This window comes from Zonotrichia albicollis, chromosome 3 (genome assembly GCF_047830755.1).
Source record: "Zonotrichia albicollis isolate bZonAlb1 chromosome 3, bZonAlb1.hap1, whole genome shotgun sequence".
Lineage (NCBI taxonomy): Eukaryota > Metazoa > Chordata > Aves > Passeriformes > Passerellidae > Zonotrichia > Zonotrichia albicollis.
In genome coordinates, this window is record NC_133821.1 from 74,420,020 (window position 1) to 74,433,478 (window position 13,459).

General features: G+C 39.0%; 1 protein-coding gene across 5 annotated transcripts in view; it reads right to left on the reverse strand.

The window, feature by feature from the left end:
• Window positions 1–13,459, reverse strand: part of PKIB (cAMP-dependent protein kinase inhibitor beta) — a 53,731-nt gene that overhangs the window by 5,519 nt on the left and 34,753 nt on the right. The window lies entirely within an intron of this gene.

Below are 13,459 nucleotides of genomic sequence, written 5' to 3' on the forward strand. Positions count from 1 at the left end.
CACACAGAGTGTGAAAACTGCCCTTAGCAGTCCCAAAAGGCTATAATGCAATCAATTTACACAATAATGTGATAGTTAACAGACCAATTTATAATAATTAGGTATCCATTACTCAATTCAAAACAATAGTTACTTGCTCCATATGAATGGAGTTTTGCTTGCCATGTGGGAGCAGGAATGTTGTCTCTGTATAAATATGGTCAACATTTTGTGTAGGAAGGGATACAGATGGTACTGGAGACCAATCTGACTGAAGGCTGTCAGCTTTTGGTTGACAACTGGCTGTATTTAGACTAAGAACTGGATATGGAAAGCATCAATCATGTTAGTGTTGATCATATAAGATGCAGAGCATTACAGTCCCCTTTTAAAATTCTGCCATGCTTGGAAAATATTATTGCTTTCATTTCATGGATAGAAAAAAAAAATTATACAAATAGATATCAAACATTACTTGCTCTGATGTGCAGGAAGGAAAGGCAGAACTGAGATTACTGACACTAACCTGTCATTTCTAACACAAATATTTTCTCCACCAAAGTGTCTTTCATCAATCCAAATCCAAGAAGAAATTTTCTTAATTTTCTTTGTATCTCTAAGTACCTTTTAATAGAAGAAATGAATCCTTCTTGACAAGAAACAAAGGCACAAGTAGGACCGCTAAGTCTGAGAGGTGACCTGAACATGTAAATAAACTGCTTGCCTGAACTAAGGGCAGTAAGGGAAAGGTCTCACCTGGAAATTTAGCAGAAGGTTCCTGCTCTGCAGGAAAACAGGTCAAATCCAAATGAAACTTTTCCATCAGTGGCAAAATGTAGAAGCTATACATGGGCATTCAAGAATAACATTTTTCAGAAAACAAGTAAAAATCATGCAGTCATCAAGGTTGGAAGAGACCTTTGAGATGATCCAGTCCAATAGTCAAACATGCCTTGACATTCTCAGTTAGATTTAGCATTATACTATCAGAGTGTGAGATCAGCACTGGCCACAAAATATGAAAAGAAGGAGAACGAATCCATTATTATATACACAGCCTCATGGCTTTTGGGGGTGTTCATATTTATTAAACTCTAGGTGTCCTAAATCCTTTTCCTCATATGCTCACCACAGAAAGTAAAGAGATTGTAAATTACACTTCAGAACAGAAAATGTTTGGGGTTTCCTTTTGTTCAGTAAAATTGTCAAAATAACTCTCAATGCCAAAATACCAGCATGCTTGCATTTCCTGCCCATTTAATTTCATAATGAATTTAATTTCATTAATATGGTGGAGCCAAAAGTACTGTTGTGAGTAGGCTGCTGTTCAGTAAGACCTACAGGATGACATTAACATTAAAACACACTTTCTCAAGCCTGCCTTGGGACTTTTCATCTCCCCACTTTTTACTCTTGCATGGATGTTTTGGCCCCTAAATTATTACTTTTTAAATGGAGAAAATCTGGTCTACAGCTCATGCCATATGAAGCTACTCTCTTCTGCAGTACAGTTTGCACTTCTGCACTTGTTTCAAAGCTGTCCCTTTCCTCTCCAGCACATCTCCTTCCCCTCTGATGTAATCTCCCTTCACTGCATAATACTAGACAACCCAGGAAAATGATGAAGGACACAGTCTGACGTGCCTCTGCATGAGTGAATTTTGATTTATGCACTTGATTAAAAAAGTATGCAAATCTAGACAAATCTAGAACATCTGTCAGACAGAAAATCAGCTGATAATGATCATTATCCATTATCCATCCATCTGGTGGCCATAATTAAAATTTAGTTATCTAAAAATACATCCTTTATATACATAATATTTACCATTAAGGGTTTTTACCTTTGTTTTTTTCTATCTACACTGCACTAGCACAGCATGTTCTCGAAGTATATTTGAAAGATGAGGGACTACCCCAAGAGGCTTAGAACTGACATTGCAAAATGTAAGTCCATTTATAGGTCCATATAACCAAAAACTTAAGCTCAACTCCCAACATATGACAGACATTATTCAAAGTAGTCTGCAGCTATGCTTGAGAGAAATGCCATTTTGTTCATTAATGTTCTAAGGGATTTCTGCAATTTCATTTCTGAGGCTCTCTTTTATCAGTATTTTCTAAGGCCTACATCCAAATAAGGATACAGAATTTCTCTGCTCTTCATATGTTTCTACCTTTACATTTTCTAACACATTCATTGGAAAATATCTACCTTTCTGGCATCTCTTTGCATCTGTTAAGCACAGCATTATTCATGCCTCTTCACGGAGTAAACAATAATTACAGTGTGCACAGCATCTATTTTTCTCAAATCCACTCCTCCTCCTCCTGCTGCCAACATCTTCTTCCGCTTCACTAAACCCATTTTGCTCCAGCTTTATCCAAGACAAAGATAATGTTGCCATGTTGCCAATGCCTGAGTGTAGTTGCTTCTTTGAGTTTCCAAATTACTGTTGTGATTTTTCTCCTGCGTGACTGCTCACCAGACTAATGGAGCACAGTTCCAAAAGACCAGTGCCGGATTTCCAAATCACAAAGTTCTGTACTACCCCAGTTCCCTTTTTGCCATAAGTATAAGGCAACTGGGCAGGGATGGAAGCTGTCTGCAGAGGGTCAATAGTAGGAAGGCAGGTGCATGTCCCAGAAGGGCTCATCTACCAGTTCGGAGACTGAAGGCTATGGCTGGCATCCCAGATAGCACTCCGTCACCAGGACTAACTTTGCAGGCCATTGTTGCGCCAAGACATTGTTAAGGAGGTTTTGGGAGTATTAATCCTCTCATATGTGCCTCTGAAATGCCTGCAGGATCACCCACAATGCACAACAGATGACTCAGGCATGCATGGGGGAAGGAAATGCTCTGCCTGTGAAAACTGACTACAGCCAAAAGCAAAACTCAATTAATGATGTATCAGATATTCAGGTAAATGTCCCCAGACAAAACAACGGCAAGTAAACTACAAGTGGCATTTTCTCTAAAAGACAGCTAGTTTGTAATCTTTGAGTCTTCTTTTGCTGACAGCATAGCCATCCCTTTGGGGGAAAATGATTCAGAATCTGGTGGGAATTTTTTTAAATAAATGACAGGAAAAGAACAAATAATTCTCCTGAAACAATTTGTGTTGAGAATCAAGGGAAATAATGCTTCAAGGTGCTCAGTTGTAGCAGGTGCCACAGTCCACATTTAATGTCAGTGTTCCTCACTCTTATCTGTTAGAAAACAGATAAATCACCACCTTAAGTGTTTGTGAAACCTAATTTTGCTTCTGATCTTTCTACTGTCTAACACACACAAAACACCAGATTTGTTCTGCTTGGAGGGACAAACTATTCCTCAATAAATATCAAAAGGTTCCCAGCATTGGCACTGCAGCAACTCCACTCCATGCAGGAGCCTGAAAGACCAAACACATTACTCCTTGCTATTCTGGCACTTTTGTCAAAAACTTATGAATAGTCTCTGCCTGTGCTATCAGAGAAAGCTATGTTTCCTGAACACTGTTTGTTGTGAATGCCCTTTAGCAGAAAAAAACTGGAAAGCATGAAATCCTCTCACAAAACAGATGAAAAATTCAATAGCCAAGCAGTACTTTCAGAACCAGAGTGACTGATTCTGTGTCTTGTGCGTCTCTCACAGTGAGATGCATTTCAGCATCTCAATATATTCAGAAAAAACTTTAGTCCTTCAAGTGGTGTTTAGTTTGTCTTTATTTACTTGTAATGGGTCTTCTCTGTTTTACTTGTAATGGGTCTTCTTCTCTTTTACCCCAAAAGCCTGTAGGTTCAAAACTTTCTAAGTAAGGAGAACAGAAAACATATCGAATGAAGTGCTTCCCACTGTGCAACTGAGATGAAAACAACATCTTCTTGCTTGCAGTTGCCACGCTTTCACATCCACTTCTGCTGCAGCTGCATCCTCATGTCTTTGTCTCCTCTTACCAAAGGTCTCAAAATAGGAACATTCTCATTATACATGCTCATGTAATCATTATGCTTTATCCTGAGGCGTTTCTGGACCACAGAAAAGGAAAAAAAAAAACCACCTAGGAACATACATGCTTTTAAGGAAGACAGCCTAGAGATTACAATGATGACTAAGAGTAACCTGGGCACTTGCATAAATTTTGTGAGAAAAATTTCTCTTATGTGATTTTTCACATCAGGAACATTTGTTACACACTGGCAACCCTACTGCTGGGAAGCACACAGAAAGATAAGCAAGTGTTCTTTACCAATACATCTTTACCATATATATATCCAAAGACAGGGGACTCGATTTTATTTAGGGCTTAGGACAAGAAATCACACATTTCTGGATATATAGAAGCAATATAGCTAACTATATGAACATTAGAAGTAATCGACTAAGGAAAAAGAAGTCTTTTGTTACTTTTCAGGTTTTTTAATGTCTCACTAAACTAGAAGCAAGAGTACTCTTTATTATTTCATGTAAAAAGATGATTTGGGTTTCCTGTACAAACAGAGTTGGCCTTTCTAAGAAAAAAGTTCTCAGAATTTTTTTTTTTGTTTTCCTATGCAGGGAAACTTTATATCCCATCTCAGTAAATCTACAGTGAAGAAGCATGTCCTTCTACATATGTTTCAGTCTGTCTGTTACAGCCCATATAGGACGTGGTATTTTTGGGATGATATTTGAAAGTTTGGTACATTGTATAACAGGTCTTCCCTCTTGGTTCTTTGCAGTGTACACAGCTGTACAGACATTTTACACAAAGGTCTTATGATTTACTTCTGCTCTGGGTACATGACCTGCTCTACACTCTTGCACCAGAAGCAACATCCTTATCAATAGCGTGCACAAACGGCTTCCATACATGATCTTCTTAATACCAAAATGGTCAGACTGGGATATCATGATTGCACCATTCCTCCATTTCCTGCTCTCAGAAGTACCAAATGAATACCCAAGACCTTGATCCTTTTGTTCAGAAGTCCATAACTTTAGGGCACAGAATCCTAAAACCTTAGCCAAAGCTGTAGGACTTTTTTCCTCAGAATGGAACTTTGAAACATTCAGTTGAATTTTCTGATCACTTCCATAAAGCCAATATTATACTCATGGGACAAACAAGTAGGGAAAAAAAGCAACAGAAGATTGATCCTGCTGCCTTTAAGCTTCTGAAGAACGTGCCGAGACCAATGGTGCAGTTCACCCTCTACAAACATGTACAGAGGAGAAAGCTTGACTGTGAGCTGCATTTGACCCCTGAGTATGCACAGTGTTCTGATGCACAGGAGAACACACTACAGAACTAATAGCACTTCTAAATAATGGCACAATTTTCTCTTTGTGAAAGAAAATCAGGGAGAGAGGAGAAGGGGTCATAATACTGACAACTGAATCAGAAGTTATCTGCAGTGAGTAATAAATGAAGTGACATTAGCTGAAGGCAGTCGATACCAGGCAACCAAGCATGTCACTTTCCAAATGCCTGTGAGTGACCAAGAGCAATGACAGACATAAATGTTAGTCAACTTCATGGGAAACACAGTTCAGTCCTAACTCATCGGCCATGCTGGAAAGAAATCAAACACATCCCCTACTATGGAATAAGAAATGAAGCTCAGTGGTAACCAATCAACTGACTAACCTAATTCTTCCTCTTATATTTTGTCCATTCATCCCCACAGAGTTTTCATTACCTGTTGCAAATGCACACACCAGTTTCTGAGTTCAGCCACACAATTCCAACCTGCTAAATCCTTTCTTAGAATTTGCATCAGGCCTGAAATTCAAGAGAATTTTGCCCACTTTCAGGAACATATATGAGGAGTAATTTCAGAATTAGAAATAATTTTTACAGCTAATCCTGCCATGCAGAGTCCCTGCAACTACAACACTGCAGTTCAATTTTATTTACGATCTTTTGCACTTTCAAAGGCACACAAAGAAATGAGTATCCCCCAACCTCTCCAATCTCCTTTCTCCTCAGCCATTTGACTGGGAATTCCTTAGGGAAGCATCAAATAAGTTTTTCCCTCTGCTTTGATATCTGCTGCCCCCGCATCCCACAAACACTTCTGTAACACAGACAAGTCTTCTACATAAACCAGCATATGTATGTCAATCTGTATTCTTCGTTAGAAGCAGCAAGGGATTTGGTTCTTTACTTGCGAGCTCTGTGGAAGAAAACTATTCTGACAAAACCACTGGGAAAACTGAAGTAAGCAAAGAGCTTGAGGCATACTGGAGTACACTTACACAATGCACTCCAGTAAAGGAATCAGCCCAGTGAAATGTAAAATGCTTTTGTGAGAAGATGAATTTAGAATTTAGCAGATATATGGGAATGGAACAATCCCATGCACATAACCAACATGGCTGTGTACCCAAAGTCTCTCACTGGGGAAGGCCCAAGTCTCCTTGAGATCTTACTGACATAAATGAGGGATGTTTCCATCTGGCTCAGAGTGAATCCAAGTGTACCAGTAGGTACAGCATGTTCTCAGGAAGGGAAATCCTTGTGGAAGTGCTTATAGAAGAGGAGTTGCGGAGCAAGAAGAATTTCCTGGTAGCAACACGTGGGCACAAAGGGTTGAAAGCTGGGAGCACAAGACTGACAGAGAAGTAAAAACCATGGGGAGCTTTAACTGTGCTTCTGTGTAAAGATCACCTGAGGGTCTGTGTGAGACAAAGAAATTACACAGGAAGCTAAAGGGACATGGAAAGAAAGGAGAGCTCTGGAACTTTACTGAGGAAGAGGAATGAAATTAGTAGTGAGGAGTTTCTTTGGAAGGCAAGCAAGATGGGAGGAAGAGGCTTGTTTAGTTCTGAGGAACACGGCAGGAGACCAGCTCTGGTGCAGGATGAGCAGAGATATGGGCACAATGGAGACCCTACACCTAGTAGCAAACAAGCTAGATGACAGTATAACAGGTTTATTTGGTTTTTTAACTTAAAAAAAATGTTTACTACACCAAGGATCTTTCTTCTCAGGGTTTTATGAGGGGAATAAATGACTGTGTTAATTTGACATATGCTACAACACCTTGGCCACCAAATATGAAGTATTTGTAACAACATTTACAGGCTGATATTGTCTCCCTCAAAAGAAAAAGCAGCTCCAATAAGAGCTTCTGCACAAACGTGCATTTTCTTTGCTTGGCAGGCAGCACCCTTCCAGGGAGAAAAGTCCCTCTTTATTTCATATTAAGACGTCCAGAGTGCTCCTTGGAGGTAGAAGTGAGTTTGGTGAAAGGATTACTTTTCCATTATGAAATGGTGAGGGACAGAAGCTTGTGCTTCTTTCCATTCAGCAGTTGGGCGGTAACAGACTGGAAGCAAGCAGGAATTGCAGTGTGAATAGGAATTGCAGGCACCTTGCTAAGCTCCTTCAAAGCATGAGACTGAGACCATTTCCACTAAAAAGCAAGGACAAGCTCTTAGAAGTACTTTATTGATTTAGCTATGCAAATAAAAGCTGATATTTTATTTTGTCAGAGCCAGGTAACATTCTATAATTATATATAAAGCCAGATTAATTTTATTTAATTTGTATGATTATTCCTTCTTCTCACATACAAGCTGTACTTTTTTTAGCCTGGATCAGACCAGGAGACCATCCCATCTTCATGGACTTCTTCCCTGCTTATCTCAGTTTCACTTGACTGATGTGGAAACACTTGGGTTTAGCCAGTTTTGCAGTCACACCCCCTAGCATTTCTTCACCTGAGCATAGGAGAGGATCCTCTCTGTCTTATCATGATATAGTTTATGTCTGATGAACACTTTGGAAAAGCTAAAGCCCAACCAAATTCATGCACTATTCTTTTCCCTGAGTAAAACCTTCCTATTTAAGTTTTTAATTTCTGCATTCTGGTTTCATAGTGCAAGCACACACAAGGCAGAGTCACAATTTCCAGAACAAGAATTACTCATAACTGTCTGTTCTAATAAAAAAAATCAAAAACCAAACAAAAAACCAACAACAACAACAACAAAAAAAACACCACAGCAAAAATCCCAACACAAACTAAACCAACAAAAATGAAGTGAAACTTAGTATTAAATTGCTACTTACTCATAGAGGACTGGAAACAGCATTTAAAACAAAGTAAGCTAAAATCTATTCTTTATTGAGTAGTAAAAGTACTAACATACTAATAAAGGCTAATTTCATTTTCTTTACCATGGAAAGCTGCAAGAAAGCCTGCTTGTCTTTGTCATAAGCAAGTCTGTAAATCTAACGCTCCAAGTTTTTATTATTCTGCCTGACAGGCAAAGCAGTTGACAACTTCAGCTATTTCAGCAGTGCTTATTGTTGATGATGGGAACATCTCTACCACTCTTTTCAGCAAGTATCAGTCTGAGAGCCACTCAGGTATCTTGCAAACATCACCCCAACACTTCTCTCAAACACGGTTCTTGGAGTCTCAGTGCTCTTCGCTTTTGCCATGAAGCTCTGCATAACTCTTTCCCCTACAATTATTCATCTATTTCTCACTTCAATTGTGTCTCATACTCCTCAAATGATCTGGGCTTCCTGAACTATTCTTCTGGCTCATCCAAGAATGCTCCTGGAAATCCAATCCAAAATACCAAAATACCTCATTTGGCATTCTTCACTGAATAGGATGGTGGAAAGAAAATAATATTTGCTCAATTCAGTAAATGTTTAAATAGTTAATAAAATATTATTTTATTAACTCAGTTCAAGGACAGTAAAAGGTCTTTGATTTTGCTTATATAAATGAACTATTGCAGGATAATTCTATAAAGCTATCTCTACTGGTCTACCCAAAGGTTTTTCCAATTACATTTTTCTAACTAATAAAAGATAATTTCCTTCCCTAAGAATTTTGTCTTAGACCACCACAGGTGCTGCAAAATTCTGCAAAATCATTCTGGTTCAATTTGTCCTCAGGGGAAGATGAACCAACAGAGAAGAGAACACTGTGTTTTTCAGATTTAATCTGGCGACTGCTAAAGTGAGCCCAGGCAGGAAACAGCCATTTGGCAAGTGAAGTCTAATACAAGGAAAATGGAGCTAACCTCCAACTGCAAGTCAACCTGGTGCCCTGAAATAACCTTTAATGAGTTACTTAAGTTTCCTACTGCTCTCCTTGACATGTCAGTGGCTTTAACACTCACAAAGATGAAAAATCAATAGGACATATGGATACATTTTGAGAAGTTATATGACTTTGCTGCACTGTCTTCAACAATTGCATTTTAAATGAGGACCCTCAGTTCCTTGCTCGGTATGTTCCATTTATACTATATTATACTTTACCATATTTTTTTTGCTTCAGAAAAAGTATTTCTTCAATATTCAATGAATAATCCTTCATTTTAATTTCATTCTCCAGCATACATCATGCTTGCTCTAATACAATTTCACTGAGGTCATAGTTTACCTGTTCAATCTTCGCAGTGGTCCTATTTACTGATTTTGATGAAATTACAGCTAGGAAAATTTGCCCCCTCTCATGGTGACTCACCAAGAAAATAGACTGAGATTTAAGAAATCTGTCTTCTTTTAGGCTTATAATTTAAGTTAGATAATGACCTTGATTCACAAGACTTTCTCAATTATATTTACAATAGACTTTAAATTGCAAGTAAAAAAATAAATTCAATCAATTACAATTCACTGAGACATATCCTGATAGCACAGGTTTACAATTTGACCCTGCAGTTCCCCACATATTTCACCTAATTGCAAGGCTTGTGTTGCTTCCACTGAAATTTGATAATACAGCCAGGACACAGTACTAGGAACAAGCGCTTTGACATTCAAGAGCAGATCACTGAGTCAGATTTGTCCCACTCAGATTTGGTGATTAGAGTTATCTCCAGGGGAAAGGACACCTGATGATGCTGTCTGTGGTTACCTGTGCACCAGAAAATCTGTGACCGCACCATGGGCAGAGACCACAGGGTATTTACACCCACAGGCTCAAAGGATCAGAATAACAAAACCCTCAGATTTAATCCTCTGCCAGAAGGTTCTGAGACTGGGGGAAAAGCTTTTTCCACAGAATAAGGAATACAGGGGCATAAGTATTTGAGAGCATCTTATTCTTAAATTTTCTGGAAATAAGCCAGCTAAGTACTGATCCACTGAGTATCACCAATGAAAGAAATTAATAAATCAAAAATCCACAATTCCAAAGTCTCTTGAGGAGTAATGAAGGAAAGAAATAGGCTATATGATTATCCATAAAGCACATTAAGAATTTTCCCCTTAAAACTTATTTTGGATTAATTTTACACTTAAGGTGAAGGGTTTATCTGCAGTGCTATACTTGCTTCCCCCTTCCTACTTTTAGATGATTCTGTTTCCTCTGCATCTCTGCTGAAAGGATATCATCGATCACAGCAATTTATAAACCTCCCTGACTTTCATGCCATTTCAGAGTGTCCTTTTTTCTTGGGAGAATAGGTCTAATAGGTAAAATTCATAGTAGCTACAACCCTAAACAAGTCAGTAAAATACACATGGGATTAATTTGGTTTAATTTCTTTAGCCTTTCTATATACTTCTATTTTATGAACATATGAATCATCTCTATTACGCTCTAATGACCTTAGCCTGGGACACTAAACCAGCCTTCCTATCTTAGGGCTTCACGGTTATAGACCCTTTTTCATAAAAAGAAGACATATTTCAATCAAAATTCTACTAAAATGCTAAGGAAATTATTTTATGGCCTCAGCAAGCTTACTTGGCAATTGAGAAAAATTATTGTCTCTCAAAAAATCTAAGCCATAAAAGCAAATCTCTACCTCCAATTATTATAGCCTACCTGTTTTTCAAGAACAAGAACCACAGAACAGACCTTTCCAGGGCATGTCTGAGACTGGCAGGCAGGTCATTTCCACACAGCTGAATTAATGTATTTTAAATTAATTCAATTAAAATTATGTCTAATTAAGGCAGATGGCTTTCAAAGAACCCTTTCCATTTTGATAAATGATCCTTCAGTAAACATGCCCAGCTATTGAAACACCTGGATTAAGTGCTTTAAATAGGGACCAAAAAAAGGTGTATTTATATCTCAATTGATAAGGAGGCTGTGAAAATCACCAGTACATATAGGATGATTTAAAAGATGACAGTAGAAGGTTAAAGTGGGCTTTTTATAAATTATTTGAATGAAATATTCAGACTTTCTCTACTGAGAGGGGACCTAGAATAAAAAATTCTAGCAGGGCCTGTTGTGACAGGACAAGAGATAATGGTTTTAAACTGAAGGAAATTTATTTAGATTAGACAATTAGACATAAGAAGAGTTTTTTTACAGGAGGTGGTAAAACACTGGCACAGGTTTCCCAGAGAGATGGTGGATGCCCCATCACTCAAAACTTTCAAGCTCAGGTTGGATGGGGCTCTGAACAACCTGATCTTGTTGCTGGTGTCCCTGCCATTGGCAGGGGAGTTGGACTAAATGACCCCTAAAGATCCCTGCAAACCCAAACCACTCTATGTGAATGATTCTAAGTATGGCTGGACCCTTAAGCTATTTTAGCTTGGATACCATGATCCACAGAACATTTTTTAAACTTTGTTAATCTGCATGGGCCATTGACCCATGGGTTCTCATGGGCTTAAGGAAAGTGAAGGAATGAAAACCAAAATATAAACAAGCAATCAAGTTATGTTCCTATTTGTCATACAAACAACATTGAGTGGAAGTTCCACATACTGAATCCTTTGGATTTAAAAGTTTAACAATCAGCTTGCTTTCTCCTCATCTTTTTAGTTTTAATTTAACATTCAGTCGGCTATATTCTGAGTGAGAGGTGGGTGATTTTGACATGTTAGAGCAATGCCATTCTTTCACAAGAGAATCAGAAGTAACAAGCAAGGTCTGTTTAAGCAAACATTGTTTCCCTTTGGAGCAGAACTGGATAGAATTTTCCTCTTGAAAGCTCAGAGGAAGAGGTTAATCTGCATTTCCACTGTGTAGGGATGGTACCATGCAATTCCTGAATCAATTTTAATAAAACTTTTTCACCAGGTCCAGGAAAGACACAGACCTCTGACTGCTCCTGAAGAGTTACTTGCCAGTATTCAGGGACTGGCACAGAGTGAGAGGACAGTGAGCTTCATGGATATGGCCACTACTTTAATCACCAGATTCTTTGACCCTGATGAAAATTTTCACTTTGTGGTTTCATCCCTGTAAGCCCACAAACATAACTTCACTGGGTTTTCTTGCTCTGGAAAGAGCCCATACACAGCCTCAGTAATACAGCACATTTCCTAGAAGGTTAGAAGGCAAGGAAATCCCAGACCTTGGCTTTATCAGAGAAGGTTTGTTCCTTTGTGCTCTCATCCAGCACTGAGACAAAACCAGTCAAACCCCAGTCAAACAGTCAGAGAGGTCATGCAGGCAGTGGGACATCCTTCACCTCAACTCCTTCTCTTACCCTGGAAGAGAGAGCACCAGCCCTGCCTCCCCTCTTCCTACCCTGCCATGGCAGCAAATGCCTTCTCTCCTCTTTCTCTGTGCTACAGCAGCAAATCCACATGCTCACACACATGCTCTCTCCATGCATGGCAAGTGCCAGTGTCCCCCTCCTCACCCAGCCTCTCCCACCTTGCCCCACAGAAGGACCACAGCAGAAGTCTCCACCATCCCTACAAAGGCTCTTCCCCAGGCAGCACCATTGGTGAATCTCCCCACAGAAAGAGAAGAATGAGCAACACAACCCGCAGAGGGGGGGTCACACGTGCCATTTGGAGTTACTCACACCTGCCATTTCAATCCCTTGTTGAAGACACTCTGCTGCAGGGGGATGAGGAGCCCAAAAGGACCCATTTCCCCTTGTATAAAGATTACTGCTCAGCACTAACATTCTGAAGCCTTCAGATTTTATGTTTAACTGGAAACAACAACTCCCTGGCAAACTCCTAAGGTTTTGCAGCCTCCACAACATTTGGTCAGAGCATGTACCTACCTGTGTAATTTGTGAATTCAGGAACTGCAGAATGCTTAGAAACAATTTTTTCCTATCTGCTAAGCTAATGACCTCTCCTAAAATGCCTATGAGCTCTGAACATTTCCTTTTCTAGTTTTGTCAGCATAATCATATTACAGTCTGACACTCAACAGTGTAAATTAATGTCTTCTTTGATTTTTTTATTTTCCATGCAGATTCCTCAGAAGTCTTTTTTTTCCCTATTTTATCTTATTAAGCACAGAAAGAGAGAAAAGGCAAAAAACAGACAGGCATTATCACTGAGCGAATCTTTCTGCAAGCTGATACATCTGTTTCTAGATAGACTGAAACCAACACCAAGACCATTTTTGAGGACATACTCTGCAAAGATATGTCTTTCCCAGAAACACACAGACCTAAGTGCATTCCTTATTGGAAATTCCATAGGAGGGTTTCTTGGTTTTTTGGTTTTTTTTGTGGAAGTATGGGTTTAACATTTCAAAAGAAAGCCTGGAAGTGATACTGACAAGTGTAGATCATTGAGGGATTATGCTGATGTTGTAGTAC